Raw genomic sequence first — 15,767 nt, 5'->3', positions numbered from 1 at the left:
TATTTATTAACCAATGTGATGTTTACTGTGAATAATCTGATTTTAGCCCTTTCAGTAGAAAAGACTGTAGACTTGCAGAGCCTCTGACGCTATGCTGTACTGTATGCTTTATCTAAGGCAGAGATGGGGAACTGGTTGTTCCTTCAGGTAGTTGTTGGGCTACAACTACCAGCCTTCCTGATCTTTGGCCATGCTGACTTGGGCTGATGCTTTGACAGATGCCTAACATATATTGGACAAATTGTGTAGTTTTATTTGGGTTCCTTTTCATGAGTTTAACAATACGAAAATTTGCTCAGAAGTTTGTACAGTGTTTATTTGAATGGAAGTTTGTACATGGTCAATTATTTTATTGAATCTTGCGCAGTCTGTAATCCTGTGTTGCTGTTGGTTCATTTTTGTTGTTCCCTTTGCATAAAGTTACTTCAGTGAAGATATCAAATGGCAAGTGCTGAGAGTATTTTTCAGGTTCTTGGCTTTACAAATATATAATAAACTATGTCATAAAAGAAAATTGCAAGAGACATAAGCAACCATCTTACACTGAAATACAAGTCACTGTTTGTAGTGAGAATGCACTTATCTAGTCTATTATTCCTAGTTTGCCACAGTTAATTTATGAATGAAATCAGGAAGATATTAGGCTGCTATTATTGATGGCTTCATCACAGAGGACTCAGCTGAAGTGTATATGTGATGACATTTGGAACATAAATATTTAGTTGGGACGTAGGTATTTAGTAGAATAGTGGAACTTCTGCACTTCAACTTTATTTTGTATATGATGCCGAACAATGCTAACAATGTATTCTTGCAAAAACTGTATTTGCTTACAATTTTCACTCTTGTTTCCTGCCCGCCCCCCAAGGCCTAAGGAATTGTTCGCACTGGGAGTTTGAGGCTATTTGAGTGCAAAATTTCTGTGCAGCAGAGTGAATTCAGAGTTCCCACTCCTTTGAAATCTGAAAAGCAAAGCGAAATCCAAAGCCAATTCTCTGTTGCCTGGCTGCTGGGTTAGGCTGTTGTTGCTTGTGTTCTCATCAGTTAAGGTGGCACCAGAAAGATCTGAGGGAAGCGGTGGGGCAGGATGTGTGTTGCTTGTTTGTAAAGTGGAAGGAGAAGGGGGACCTTCCTTCTGCTTCTCCACTTCCTGTCACACAATGAAGACTAGAGAAGGGACCCACATAAGAATATTAGGAGGGGAAGCATGACTTTGTTTTTGATAGATGTTAGCTTGTGGAGCCACTTTAAACCTTGCCAGCATGTTGCACCTCAGAATGCCCACACGAAACAGGGGTTTAGGACTTAAAGGAGCCAGGCTAAATTCACTGTTTGGAGCAAAGTCAGCTTGAGAAACTGTGGATTTCACTCAGATTTAACTTTGGATCCTGTCCTGATGTGAACCTCGCCACAATGTATAACCAACTATAATAGGAAGCTGTTCATTCACAAACCACTGAAAATTGTTTCATTATCAAAACAGGTTGTCATTCTATTTAAAACATTCCATGTCCACACTGTAATTTATTCATATAATGCCACCCCCAATTTATTTAATTAGTTACATTGTAACCTGTCTTTCTTCAATGAGCCTCATGGTGTACATAGGGTTCCCATATAATCTTCCACCCGGCTGCTAATAGCTGGTATTTATTATTATTATTATTTTACACATATTTCCTACCTTGCCTCCAAGAAAAATGTACACGGTCCTTTCTCCTCCACTCCATCCTTGTGACGATCCTGCAAAGTTAGAATGAGAGATGTAAATGACATCTAGAAGGGCTGTGTGGGGATTTGAACCTGGGACTCCTCAGTCATAATTAGACACATCAACCACCGCACCACACCACCTTCTAGACAGGACTGCTCAGTTTCAACAGGATTGATGTATGGTGCTTTCCTCCCATCAGTGAGGGCAACAGCAAGTATAACTAAACATACACAAACCTCTTTGACATAATCTTCCCCTGTGAGGCTTGCTGAATAAACTTCAAAGACGCAAGTTGTCTTCCAATGCACATGCCAATCTACTTGCAAAAATCCACATGGTGTGACAGGTTAATACAGTGGTACCTCGGGTTACATACGCTTCAGGTTACATATGCTTCAGTTTACAGGCTCCACTAACCCAGAAATAGTGCTTCAGGTTAAGAACTTTGCTTCAGGATGAGAACAGAAATTGTGCTTTGGTGGCGCAACGGCAGCAGGAGGCCCCATTAGCTAAAGTGGTGCTTCAGGTTAAGAACAATTTCAGGTTAAGTACGGACCTCCGGAACGAATTAAGTACTTAACCTGAGGTACCACTGTAATGTTAATGCCCTCATTGAAGCTAGGATGTCTGTAACATCTCCAGCAGTCTGCATCCACAGCCTCGCTAGACGCAGTGTGCAGTGTGAAGAACAAGACTACTTGGTAACCAATTCTGATTGCCAAACAAATTGCCCATTGCCGAAAATGAAGTACGCCCATTGTTGTTGTGAATTCAACATAGTTATGCATTGTTTGGAATGGGGTATGAAGTTACAAGAAAAGCAGAAAAGTTTCCAATGATACGAAGTTCCCCAGGATGCTTAAGCTTAAAGCAAGATGGGAAGGGTGAAAATGAAATGGCAGGCCAAACTTACTGTTGATTGAGTGCAAAGTGATGCACGCTGCAGAGAGGGAGCAAGAAAATCCCAGCTACACTTTTAGTAGCTTGGGTTATAAATTAGCTATTTCCAGTCAAGAAGTCTTGGAATCCTTCTGAATAGCTCCTTAAAAACATCAAGATAATGCTTGCTGCTGTCAAAAAGCCAAATGTAATGTTGTGGATTATTAGGAGAGAGGCAAAAAATACAGAAAGAGATGATAATAGTCATATATAAATCAGTGGTGCATTCACACATTGAGTACTACAATCCTGACCACCCCATCTCAAAAATGATGTATTCTGCAAGTGATAATGTTCAGAGAAAGGCAATACAAATCATTGGGAAGAAGGGAGGGCAATGCTTTCTGTCCTGGGGGAGCTAAAAATACCAGGACTTGCCAGTTTAAGAACTGGATAACTAGGCTGTGATCGTGAAATATAGATTATAAAAACAGGTGGATTGGGGGGAGCTGAATGGGAAACAGTGTGTGTGTGTGTGTGTGTGTGTGTAAACTAGTCAAGTTAAAATTATAGAGCCTTCCTGTAAAAAACCCTAACATTTCTTCCCCATCCTATGAAATTGACTACAATCAAAAATTGTAGTGATCAAAAGCATAATCGCTGATGAAATTTGAGCGAACTGTGAAAGCTAAGTTGTATTGAACTGATGGAGCCTGAGGACACAGTAACTTGAGAAATTAAATGCAACTTCTAATGGCACCATAAAGGCAGCTGCTGAGCCACAGAAGCAATTCTAGATGCAGCAGCAATGCCTTCTTAGGCCACAATAGGAAACTGCAGCTACTCAGTCTCAGACACAGAGAGAACATCTGCACCTGTAAACTGCTGGTATCAGCTGATTTTCCTACATCCAATCACACCATGATATATAATGCCTGCCTCCTGACTTGTCATCTTAGCGTCTCACCAAGGGACCTGCTGGCACAGTTGTTGGTCCTGAGAACGCTTGCTTATCAAAGTGAAAAATCAGTGGTTTGGAAGATGTTGCACGAAATTGGCAAGCAAGAAACAACATGCATGATAAATCACCCACTCGCTCACACACAGGCCCTGATACCTACCCAGAATTTAGCATACTCATGACCATTGCATTAATGGAAAGGGCATTCATGGGCTGCATTTACATAACTAATAGGCTCAAGTAAATTACAATCTGCTGAGGGGCATGCCACGGGCGGTAAGAGGATTAATTTGTTTAATAAATTGCCAAATTATTTGCTCAGCTCTAGTGAACAATAAATTATTCTAAGTGCATTAATAGCACTTCTCTTTCCATATGTTACACATCTAATTGGCCAGAGCAAGAATGTACAGTGGTTTCCCCCTTGGGGACTTGAACTGTCCAAAAAGTGTGCAAATAAAAAATAGAAATAAAGTGTGATGCTAAAATAAATGAACCCAAATGTGGGCTAGAACTTGAAACAAACACAGAATACTGAACTGGTATTCATTGAGAAATCCCACTAAAAGAACAAAGGATTGAAACTTCTTTGGCGGAGTGGAGGATAAAACCTTGTCATAGGAACATAGAAATTTACTAAGTCAGACGATTGGTCCAATGAGATCATTCTTGTCTTTACTGGCTGACAACAGCTTTCTATAGTTTTAGGGTTCTCTTCTAACCCTACCCAGAGGTGCTGTGGGCAGAATTTGGGACCCTTTGCTTGCAAAGCAGATGCTCTACCATTGAGCTATGGCCCTTCGCCATCTGTGTATCATAATTCTTGTGCAGGTCACCTGTGTATTATAATTCTTGAACCTTTTATTTAAAATAAAATGAATGGTGGAGCCATCCATCTTCTTGTTCCCTCCAGCGAGTCGGTTATTGGTAATCAGAAAGCCAATGTAGCAGTGTCTACATACATTATTAGCTCCTTAATGCTTCAGGGCACTTTTAAGTGTTATCAAGTTCCTGCATGCAAAATTATTAACACAATTAGCCTGGTGTATTAGCAACCAAGTCTTCCATTCATTACTTCTCAAATTCAATGACCTTGCAGAAGCGATCAATAGCTAAACTGATAAATGGGAAAGCTTCTTACCAATCTATTTCTTGAGTGCTGGGGCTGAATGTTTGCTCTTGACAAGCGCAATTTATAATTTAGTGACTAAGAATGTTTGCTCCAGCTGTTCAAACCTCCTTTTCAAGGCAGTGCACCTATAAAAGCTGGAAAATTCATTTGCTGGTTTATTATGCATGTTACATTAGCTAATTCAAAAACAATCAGGAAATACCATTGTTCATAATTAAAATGCCCATCATGGGAAATGAAAGGAAGGAGGTTTTTAAAAGCCTGCAGAAAACCAGAATAAAAGTAAAAAAGCACTAGTCAAAAGAAGATAAGTTTACAAATTTATTATGTCTGAGTCTAATATCTTTAAGTGGGCAAATCGTAATTTCCTCTCCTTAATTGGATTATTCAAAACATTCACATTCCATGATGATAATCTAATGTTAGGTTCACCAATTAACTCTTTTAATCTCGATCTCTATTAATCCAGCAAAAGGTCACATAAATAATCATATTTTTTTTATTTCCTTCAGTCTGTCCCCCCCCCCCAATCTTCCTGCCCAAGAAACAGTAGCCTGAGTAATTATAAAATCTGGTAGGATATCTATATCCTGCCCCCCCCAATGGAATGCTTTGACTAAAAGAGAGAAATATAATGGTGGTATACATAAAATAGGCACAGTTTTTGATAGCTCTGTATTGCAGCCAGGTCAACAGATCAAGAATGCCATCTTTGGAGATTATGCTGTAGTGTTCCAAATGGCAATATCCTTGCGGGTGCCAGGAAAACACCCCATCTTACTTGGCTGCTTCCCAGCAAGCATTAATGCAGAAAATGCAAAGGATGCCTTTGAGTATCACTTAATGTATCTATATGGTACCGTGCCCATTTTGTGAAGATTCAGGACAAGGATCTTCACTTTTATTGGCCTGCTACTGTTATTCTACATCCAGCCACCTGAGATAACCACTGGCAGAGCACTGAGAGCTGAATTTATATCGCCAAACACTGTAAAACCATTTGTAAGGACTGAAGGTCTTGTTTTTCCCTATGCTTCTTTCGTAAAATAATTATGTATGCATTGTCCTTTTCAATCAGCTAATTCTCAGTTGACTCATTTTGTGTAATCTGAAGCATCCAACACACACTCACCTGCTGCTGCTATCTTCTTCTTTTTACATAGATGTTTCACAGAATAAGATCTCATATAGGCATTTCTCATTTGCGTTCTGAAGTGCTTGTCAGAGGTGCTTCATTTCAGTTTTCAAGTATACTTCAGGAGAAAATTTACTTTACAAGAGCATCACTGAATTGAAGTCAGGATTCCACAAGATGCTATAAATATGAGAACCCAAATCAAATGCAAGGATAGATGCTATTGATTTTTATGCCTTTTTTTGTCCTGGATACAGCTTGATTCCTGCACTGACACATACATGGTTGAGAAACAGAAACAACCAAGAGTTGTGTAACAACAACAACCAGTGTCATTCCAGGGCATTATGGGGAAGTGTGTGTGTGTAGAAATGGTAGCTGCTGCCACACACACACACACACACACAAGAAATTGTAGAGAACATTTGGAGAAAATTGTGCAAAGTGGCCTTTTTGGGGGAGGTGAAAACATCTGAGAAATTATAAACTGAGCTCTAATTTCATCAGATGCTGTAGTCCACAAAAGCTTATGCCACAGCAAACTGGTCAGTCAAAAGTGCTAAAAGATTCTCTATTGTTTTTGCTGCATATGATTACCAGGGTTTTCCCCCCTGGAAGATGCTCAGGGAATGTCATCTTGAAGGGACGTTACTTTGGCATTACAAGTCAATACACATTAAGGATTGGGATGCTAGCTATATCATGTTGGAGAACCTGAACAGAGCATATTTCTCATTATTTGATTTAATTGCATTGACTATGTAAAAGGATTCTCTTTAAACAGTCAAACGTCTTCTGTAGTTCACTGAAGCCAATAACAATTTTGCACTGACTGCTTAGACAACACTTGCCATCTGGCTAATGGTATGAGGGACAAAATTCACATATTGATTTCTAAGTCAGATGCTGGTTTCAAAGGTCAAATATTGATTCAGAAAGCCAAATACTGAAGTCAGCATTCAACTTTCAGCAGAAACAACAACGCCAAACAGCAAAAATTTCTCTTAGCTGTTGAATATTGAACTAAAGTTCTGCGACCATATAAGACATTTTGTGTTTATTAGAGCTCATGTGGGAGTTATGGGAGCGTGGGTGGTGCTGTGGTCTAAACCACTGAGCCTAGGGCTTGCCGATCGGAAGGTTAGCAGTTCGAATCCCTGTGACGGGGTGAGCTCCCATTGCTTGGTCCCTGCTCCTGCCAACCTAGCAGTTTGAAAGCACGTCACAGTGCAAGTAGATAAATAGGTACCGCTCCGGCGGGAAGGTAAATGGCGTTTCCATGCGCTGCTCTGGTTTTGCCAGAAGCAGCTTAGTCATGCTGGCCACATGCCCCGGAAAAAATTTCTGTGGACAAATGTCGGCTCCCTTGGCCAGTAAAGCGAGATGAGCGCCACAACCCCAGAGTCATTCACGACTGGACTTACCGGTAACTGTCAGGGGTCCTTTACCTTTACCTTTTTAGAGTAGAAGAGCAGAGAGACGAGGCACTTTGGACATGCTCATCCAGGCTTCCCACCCCTGCCAGTATGCACAGATGCAATAAAGTATTTTTGCAACTGCAGGCTTATGCACACCTACCTGGGAATATGTTTCATTACATTGAATCACCTCCATAATACAAGCACATTTACTGAACTGTAAATGGATTGTCAGTTCCCAGTTCTGGCTTCTGAATCTCACACATTCTGAGGCACACACCAGAAATACCCCATTGAGCTATTAAATTAACACTTTAAATGAGTATAAGAGGTACATGCACCCAAGCTGGGACCTGACACTGTAAAAACCCCAATGGGATGAAAGCCTGCGCCATTCAATATCTTTTGCTTATAATCCAATACCACACTGAGGTGAAAATAAAGACATAATCAGTAACCATACAATACACAATGCGACAAGTGTGGCCTGGAATGTCTCCAAAACCGGTCGACAGATCTGTAGCCTGCGTTGAGAATCTCTAGCTTCTGGGTCATCATACATATAAGATTAGCAGTGCCATCCTATGTCTGTTTACTCCAATATATGTCCCACAGTGTCCAGTAGGGCTTACTCCCAGCTAATGATGCAAAGGATGGTAGCCTACCAACTTTTTTACTAAGAAAGCTTGAAGGAACTTACTCTATAGAAAATGGGTTTGCAACTGACATTCAGATGCAACCATGTTTCTTGATTTGTATGTTTATGATATTGTTCTGAGTTGGGAAGGGAGAGAAGGCTGTATGCCAAGTCCCTTCTAACCCCTTGATCTAGCAATCTGCGTTAAAATATAAGCCAGGCTGCTTTATATATGTAATACATTTAATCATATAATCTTTTTTAAAAATGGTTGATTTTATCAGTATCTTAATAATGTTATTGTCTGCTGTTTCAGAGTTTGTTTTATCATTTTTTTAAATGACTGTTTTATACTATTATGTAAACTGCTTAGAAATACTTCTTGCTCAATAAAATGAAATAAAAGGCAGCCCTCTCTGAGGTAAGGAAGAAGAACTGAGCAGTCAAATTACACTCCATTCACGATGGAGGAAAGTCCATCAGGAGAATATAACTTTGTCAGTTACCTTTGTCAGCTAAATCCTACTCAGAGTAGATGCACTGAATTGATAGGACTTATTCATGTCCATTAATTTCTATGGGTTTCCTCTGCATAGGACTAACCTTGGATAGACCCTTTGTCCCCCCTTTTATAACTTCAGAGGCAGCAGTTGGGGTGTGGTGAACCATGTGCTTTTACCCCTTTGGAGTACTTGGATGCTTGTGACACCAGAAGGGGGAACCCATTACCTAGAGCAACTTCTCCTTATAAATGGAAGAAGACATGAAGCATCGGAGGCTGGCTGCTATGATGGATAGCTGTTTTTTCAAGCTTTCCCTCTCCAAGTGCTTGTTGGGGCATATTTTCATTACTCAGGGTGATGTAGTGTAGTTACAGATCACAGAACAGCCAGGCAGCCAGAGGGGGAAAAAACATGGACTGACTTCTCTTCATCAAAATTAATCACAACAGGTTCTAAGACTTTTATAACTCAAGAGCTAAGGTGACCTTGGGGAAGAAGTTGATAAAAACTGTCACACAGAACCCAGGTTTATACTTTATGGCCAACCATACTGGGTTGATAAAGTGAACAGCTTCAGCCTATCTTGGTGGCGATGCTCAGGTAGAAAGGGGCTGCTCTTAAATAATGTTGAGTAAATGTATGTTGAGTAAATTCCCAGGCTCACTTACATAACCCATGTTCAGTAGCCACCAATTTCCATGAATAAGAAGGATTTGCGGAGTTTCACACACATATTATTTGCTCATTATCTCAACTCATTCTTATGTCACTAAAATTGAGAGTTTCAGACCAGCCTGCATTTGTTCACATCATTACTTGTCTGATTCAGATGTGTTTATGTTGTTGCCACCCTGTGGCTAAATGGGAAAGATGGTTTCTTTAGGAAAGTTGGAACTGAGCATGTTTGAGTTTGTACTTTTGGGGTGTGGTTCTTCTAAGATGTTCTGCATGAAGAAAGAACCAAGAGACAAAACCAGGGACTGCTTCATCTTCCTGGCAAAACCCACAGTCTTAAGACAAAGACTGTATAAGGAAAAGAGTGTTTAGGGGGCTGAATTCTAGTTTTCAGAGTTCAGGGGGTTCTTATTCCGAGTTTTCCAATTGTGCAATGCTCACACTGTAAACAGATGACATTACCTCTGCTGACATGCTGTGTCTTACTTCATAAATGACATAAACAAAGCCAAGAGTTGTTCTCAACTCTTCCAACTGGAAAGTACTTTGGCAAAAACATTACTTGTGATGCTGTCAGAACTCATTGCTTTTGAGTTTCCCAGAAGCATCTGGCTGGTCACTTTGGGAAGAGAATGCTGGACTTCAGACTTTGGTCTCAGCCAGCAAAGCTCTCCTTACGTGCTTATGCTCAATTCACCACTGTTGCTGTTCAATAAAGGCTGCAGCCTTCAGCTGTGTCTCAGTTCTCACTATGGATAGCAGACAGGGAACCTCCACATTTGCTTCTGATCTCTGCAGCTTTCATGATGTAGCCCTGTCAATTTTGAATTCTCTCTGTTTCTCATTTTTCCAAGTTCAGTTCACCACATTTACACATCAGTTTGCAGTTTTTAAAATAAAACAACACCTTCACCAGCATTTTAGAGTGCCTCCTTCCTCTAGAGCAGGAGTCAGCAGGAGACCAAAGGCCAGAGTATTTAGGATGGCATTTGGCAGTGATGTGCTAGCAAAACTGGGACAGGCTGTATAAAGGAGACAGAGAGCAGGGCTAATTTCTGTTGTGGACTGAAGGCTGTTGTGCCTACGGGAGAGGCAAGAGACCCACTTGGAGTGTAATGCTGTGAACCTCTCCACAGTAGGCTCAAGTTGTATATGTGTGTAAATAAACCATGTATCATAAAGACACCCCAGTCTCTGTTGTGCCTCATTTCCAAATGGAAATGGAAACCCTGGGTGCCTGTAACCCTTGGAATATCAGACCACTGTGGAGATTGGGGTAGTGTGTAACAACACACACACACACACTTTTTTCTCACTTGATTTTTTGTAATGATCTAAAAAGCAGGTAACATGGAGATTTTACTCAGCTCGTGAATGACTCATCTGGGGTCCAACAGTGAGAGGAGTGTGTCTTCATTGTGTTTGACTGGAGTTCGATAATATTGTATTGATAGAGCCATCAAAGGGAGGGATGTTTTTAACATTTCATGAAGCCAGGCACTCACTGAGATGAAAGACAGCTGCCAGCCTGAAGCTGAGGGAGTATACCCTTACGAACAATGGACGGAGGCTAAATGTGTTGATCAATGCTTGTCATTTAACTGGTTTGTCTGAACCTATTAGCCTTTCAGAATTACACTTTCAGAAGGAGGGAACCACCTTTCCCTCTCTCATCAGAGGAGGAAAAAAGAATTTTCAAAGAGGCATAACACTTCTCTTCCATTAGGAAACAATCAGGGGAGATACTCTGGAAGGGGGAAGTGACTATCAGCCTCTTACTATATTCAGGCTGAATACAGATGATATTCTACCAAATGATAGCTTACCACAGTGTACACTTGAAACCTGTCTGTATTGCCCTACAAAGTGATGAAATGAATCTTTGCACTCCCTTGCTTTTCTTGGTTCCTAGTAGGGGTGTGTACTGGGGGAAAAATAAAAAATATTTGATTCAGATTCTGCTTTGGAACTTTGACCAGGAGGTTGATTTGCTTCAAGCCACTTTGGGGCAACACCTGCTCTGCCCGTAATATGAAAACCTGAAGCTTCAGGTGCCTCTCCATTGAGTATAATGGGGTAATGCAACAAATAGCTGTAACACAGCATAGTGTGTGAGCTGTATTTGTAGCCAGAATTATTTCAATTTCCATTAAAAAAACAAACAAACCATGGATGATCCCTGCATGTTCACGATTCCTTGGTAATAAGAAATGTACCGCCAATCAGAAGCATACCTCAGGGCTGGAATACTACCTCCGGTCTGAAAAGCAACAAACATAAATGAATGAATGTCCTGTGGCCTCAGACAAAAAGCAGTGACCCTGAACTTTCAAAAGTGGAAGTGATATATGAGGGGGCACCACAGTGCATGGCGGACTTACTTAATGTTTCTTCTTCTTCTTCTTTTGCCTCTAGGTGTGTTCCAGGAAGACCACATTGCCATTTTCAGCTTTGCTATGCAATTTCCTACACCGGGAAGAGCTTTGTGTTGCCACCTCCGGGGTGCAGAGCTTAATCAGCTCAGGATTTATTGAAGCGGAGAGGTGAGTGATAGTATCTTCGCAAGTTTGCTATGCAGTGCTCCAGCCTTTGGAATTTATGAACAAGCGGCAAAAGAGTCAAAATATACCAGCTGGTCTGAGTGAAATAAGCTCGTGTGCATATACGCAAAGAGAGGTATTATCACAAGCAGAGAGGAAGGGGAAGGATTTACATGTCTGTTTGGAAGCCTCTGTTTAGAAATGCACATCAACATGTTCTAAGGTGGTTAGAATTTTTTTTTGTTCTTTTTAAAATAAAAAAGTGAATGTAAGGGAGGTGTGGGGAGATATAGTCCAGCTGCAACACATCTGGGAATCAAACAGAGGGAATTCTGTTACCCTCTCTGCCTGGCACCATCAGCTAGATCCCATATTAAAAATGCTATAATTATATATTACAGTAAATATTATACATACTTTAGTTGGAATCTTAATAATACAGAAACCATACAGCAGTTGCCCACAAAGAGCTAAATGTTTAAGTACTTTGCTTAAGGCGTGAACAATGCAATTGTTAACCTCACTGAGTCCAGAGAGAAAACCAGGCAATTCTTGCTTTCAGGGCTGCCTCCAGGTTAATGGAAGCCCATGGGTACAGGGTATCAATTGGTGACTTAGCCCTTCCCTTTCCTTCTCAAAGCACATCCATCCCTCTTGTCTTCAGCAATCATTACCAGCCAGCAGCTGTTAAAAGGGGTGCACACTGAACATGGACTTAAGCTATCATTCTCACTGACTATATTTTTGACTCTCATTGCCATTCAACACCCACCTTATTCTCACTTGTATACTTATGAACCAAGATTTCATGTGTCTTATCAGTAGGCCTGAGTCCATGAAAATCTCTGTCATAACAAAACTATTCACCTTTAATGGTGTATTTCATAGGAATTAAAGAAACCTTGGCCCAGGAATTTATTCTGAACACAATGCATTCTCAGGAAATCATTTGTTAGGTGAGAGTTTGCATAATGAGTCAACTATTTCCATTGATTCATATGGAGAATTTTGTAATGAGTTCCTGACCATGGAATTTTGGCCCCCAAATGATGAAAAAACCAGGAAAGCCTTTTGAAACATTGCCAAAAGGCAAACAAAGGAGGAAAAAAATACCTTCTTGTTTGTTCAATCTCTCCCCTTCCTCCCTTGCTCTCCCTCCCGTCATGGTTTCTGGCAAAACGGCTACCATGAATCCAAAAAACACAAAAAGTAAGGCTTGTTTAAGGCTGCTTATTTGTATACAGGTTTGGCTGTTTGGATATCTGAATGTGTGGTGTGCATAGCAAGGTTTGGGTATTAACTACTTGTGTTTGGATAAGTGAATTTTCGTATAATGTGCGTTTGGATAGCAGGACGTGAATACAGCATAGTCTTTCCACACAGAAATCTACTCCCAGCCAGCCAAAGCTTTATATTTCAGCAATATAAAGCTGGACCAGAGGGAGATTCTTTTCATTGATCATATTCTTACACTATTGGGAGTCAGAAAATTTCAAATAAATTAGTCCCTTCAAACTCCAATTGAATTATTCTGCCAGTAAGCCTCATTAAGAACATAAGAAGAGCATGTTGGGTCAGGTCAATGGCCCATCTAGTTCAGCATCCTGTTCTCGCAGTGGCCAACCAGATGCCTGTAGGAATTCAATAGCACTTCTGAGTAAATATGGTTAGGATGATGCTATAAAATCTGAGCAGTGAAGCTTAACTGGTTTGTGGATCAAGCATTTGGTTGCCCTCCATTTCAATCCCATTTGAGTTGAATAGATTGGTACCCCCACATCCACAAATTCTTTAAGCTTTCAAAACAGGCACTGTATACAGTAGTACCTCAGGTTAAGAACTTAATTCGTTCTGGCGGTCCATTCTTAACCTGAAACTGTTCTTAACCTTAGGTACCACTTTAGCTAATGGGGCCTCCCACTGCTGCTGCTGCGCTGCAGCCGTGCAATTTCTGTTCTCATCCTGAAGCAAAGTTCTTAACCCGAGGTACTATTTCTGTGTTAGCGGAGTCTGTAACCTGAAGCATCTGTAACCCAAGGTACCACTGCATTTAAAGGAAATCCATGCCAAATGCCTGAGTCAGGTGTGTACAGCCAGCTTTCATCTGCAGATATTTCTCTCCACAAAACCACATTGTTAGAGTCAATGAAATTATGCAACAGCCTCAAGTATTCTTAGATATAAATATTTTAATCACTTCTGGGGGTGGGGGAAATCGCTTTTAGAAACACAGAATATATTGGTCGTTCGCCAGGCTATGTCAGCCAATTTAACCAGAATGAGGAAGGAACCTCATTAAGCAGTTTGGGAAGAGGGGTAGAATAATAACAGAAGATGACCTTGTGCAGAGAATAATCTCTTAATATGATCTTTTTCATGGGGGTGAGGTGAGGATTGCCAAAGAACACTGCTCAAATGATTTCTGAAAATGCAGAAAAGGGGGCAGGCGGAGAAAAAACTACTACACAGTTTTAAAAACCAATTCTCTCTCTCTCTCTCTCTCTCTCTCTCACACACACACACACACACACACACACACACACATGTGCATACACATTGCTTGTCTGCTGCTTGTCTCTGCCTTGTTAGATCTCTCAGACCAATCCCCAAGCCCACTCCTTGAACAAAGGAAAGGCGTTTCAGCACTGTAGGAAAACTTGCAGGCAGGAAATGCTAGCACCTTTGAGCCTTTTCCAGGTGGCAGCATGGGAACCAAACCCACAAGAGAACTTGCCTTCACACTCATCATATTTGGTCCTAGAGAGTAGAGAGGAGAAAAGCCAATGGGCCCTGTTGATCTCATGGGCCCATGGGCATGGTGATGGGGAAGGTGCGCAAGGAAACAACTTAGAAGCACCGAGAGCCACCTAAGAAGGAGCCAGAAGCAGGTGTGGTGCTGTTGAATGGGAGCTGCAGGCAAACTCTGATCTCATGTGTGGTGGCCATTGGTTCTTACCATCAAAGTCCAGTGGATGCTCCTCCATTGGGCAAAGTGGGACATAAACCTTCCCAGATCCAGTCTTCCACTTGTCACACAGTCATTATTAATGTTTCCACTGACTTGAGTGGGTTCCTAGATGCTTCTGCCCATTTCCTTTGCTTAGCCAGTCAAAATAATGACTACCAGCAGATGCCACCCCTATTTCCAGAAACTCTCTACTTAGAAATGGCCTACTTAGGGGGATGGATTCTTTTGATCATTTCCCCTCCCCATTTTTCTCTGTAAGAAACCATGGAGGGGTGTGTGTGGAATTATGCTACCCCTTCTCAGGAGTTAGGATTGGGACCTGTCTTTTATTTATGTTATTTGGTAAAGTGTCATATTCATTGATGGTGCTATATTAATAATAATAAAAATCAGTGTTGGGAAGAGAGCAGAGGAAGGGAAGGCAGGAAGAGGAGAGGATAAGCAGTGACTGAGAGAGTGTGAGAGAGCAGACAAGTGGGGAAGAGCAAAGATCACAAAGGTTCCAAGGAATGATCTGGAATTCACTAAATCCTAAGAGAATGTCTGCAGCAAACTTTCCCTCCCCCTTTGGTCATGCATGTCAGCAACTTAAACCTTATTTTTTAGCTGTTATGCAGCACAGTATATATGTATGAGTACACAGAAGTTCCATTGTGTTCAGTGGGGCTTATTATCAGGTAAATGCATATATGATTGCAGTCCAAGTTTTACTTGCCTATTTGTTCAACCTTAGTACTAGGACTTAACCCATTTTTTTTATTTAAAAAATAACATTTGCAGTGAAACTACTCCCCACCCCAGGAATGTGCTCTTAGGATCCCAGATTGAATTTGCCTAAATGTAAGCTTTAATAGGCCAGCATATTCTGTAAAGTCCTACAGAATAAGTCAGGGGATCTCTTTTATTGGACCAGCAGCAAAAACTGTCTAGACCCTGGTCTTTTAATACCTTGGCACAGCAAGCCTGTCTCCTTTGGCACAGATTTCATATTATCACATTTCCCACAAACTTTACATAGTAGTAAAGACTTAATTTCATTTCCAAATGGAGATTTTGATCTGATAGAGCTATTTAATTATGCTCAGGAAAGTAAGGAAATGGAAATGTTCAAATGTGTGCTGGGCAATTCTTGACTTTTTAACATAATTATCCTACCTTGGGGTCATATCGAGTCACTCCCACAAAGGCTAACTTCCTCTGAAGGG

This window comes from Podarcis pityusensis (genome assembly GCF_964106645.2).
Source record: "Podarcis pityusensis genome assembly, chromosome: 5".
Classification (NCBI taxonomy): Eukaryota; Metazoa; Chordata; class Lepidosauria; order Squamata; family Lacertidae; genus Podarcis; species Podarcis pityusensis.
The sequence above is the reverse complement of the archived record's forward strand: the minus strand, read 5'-3'. Positions refer to the sequence as shown.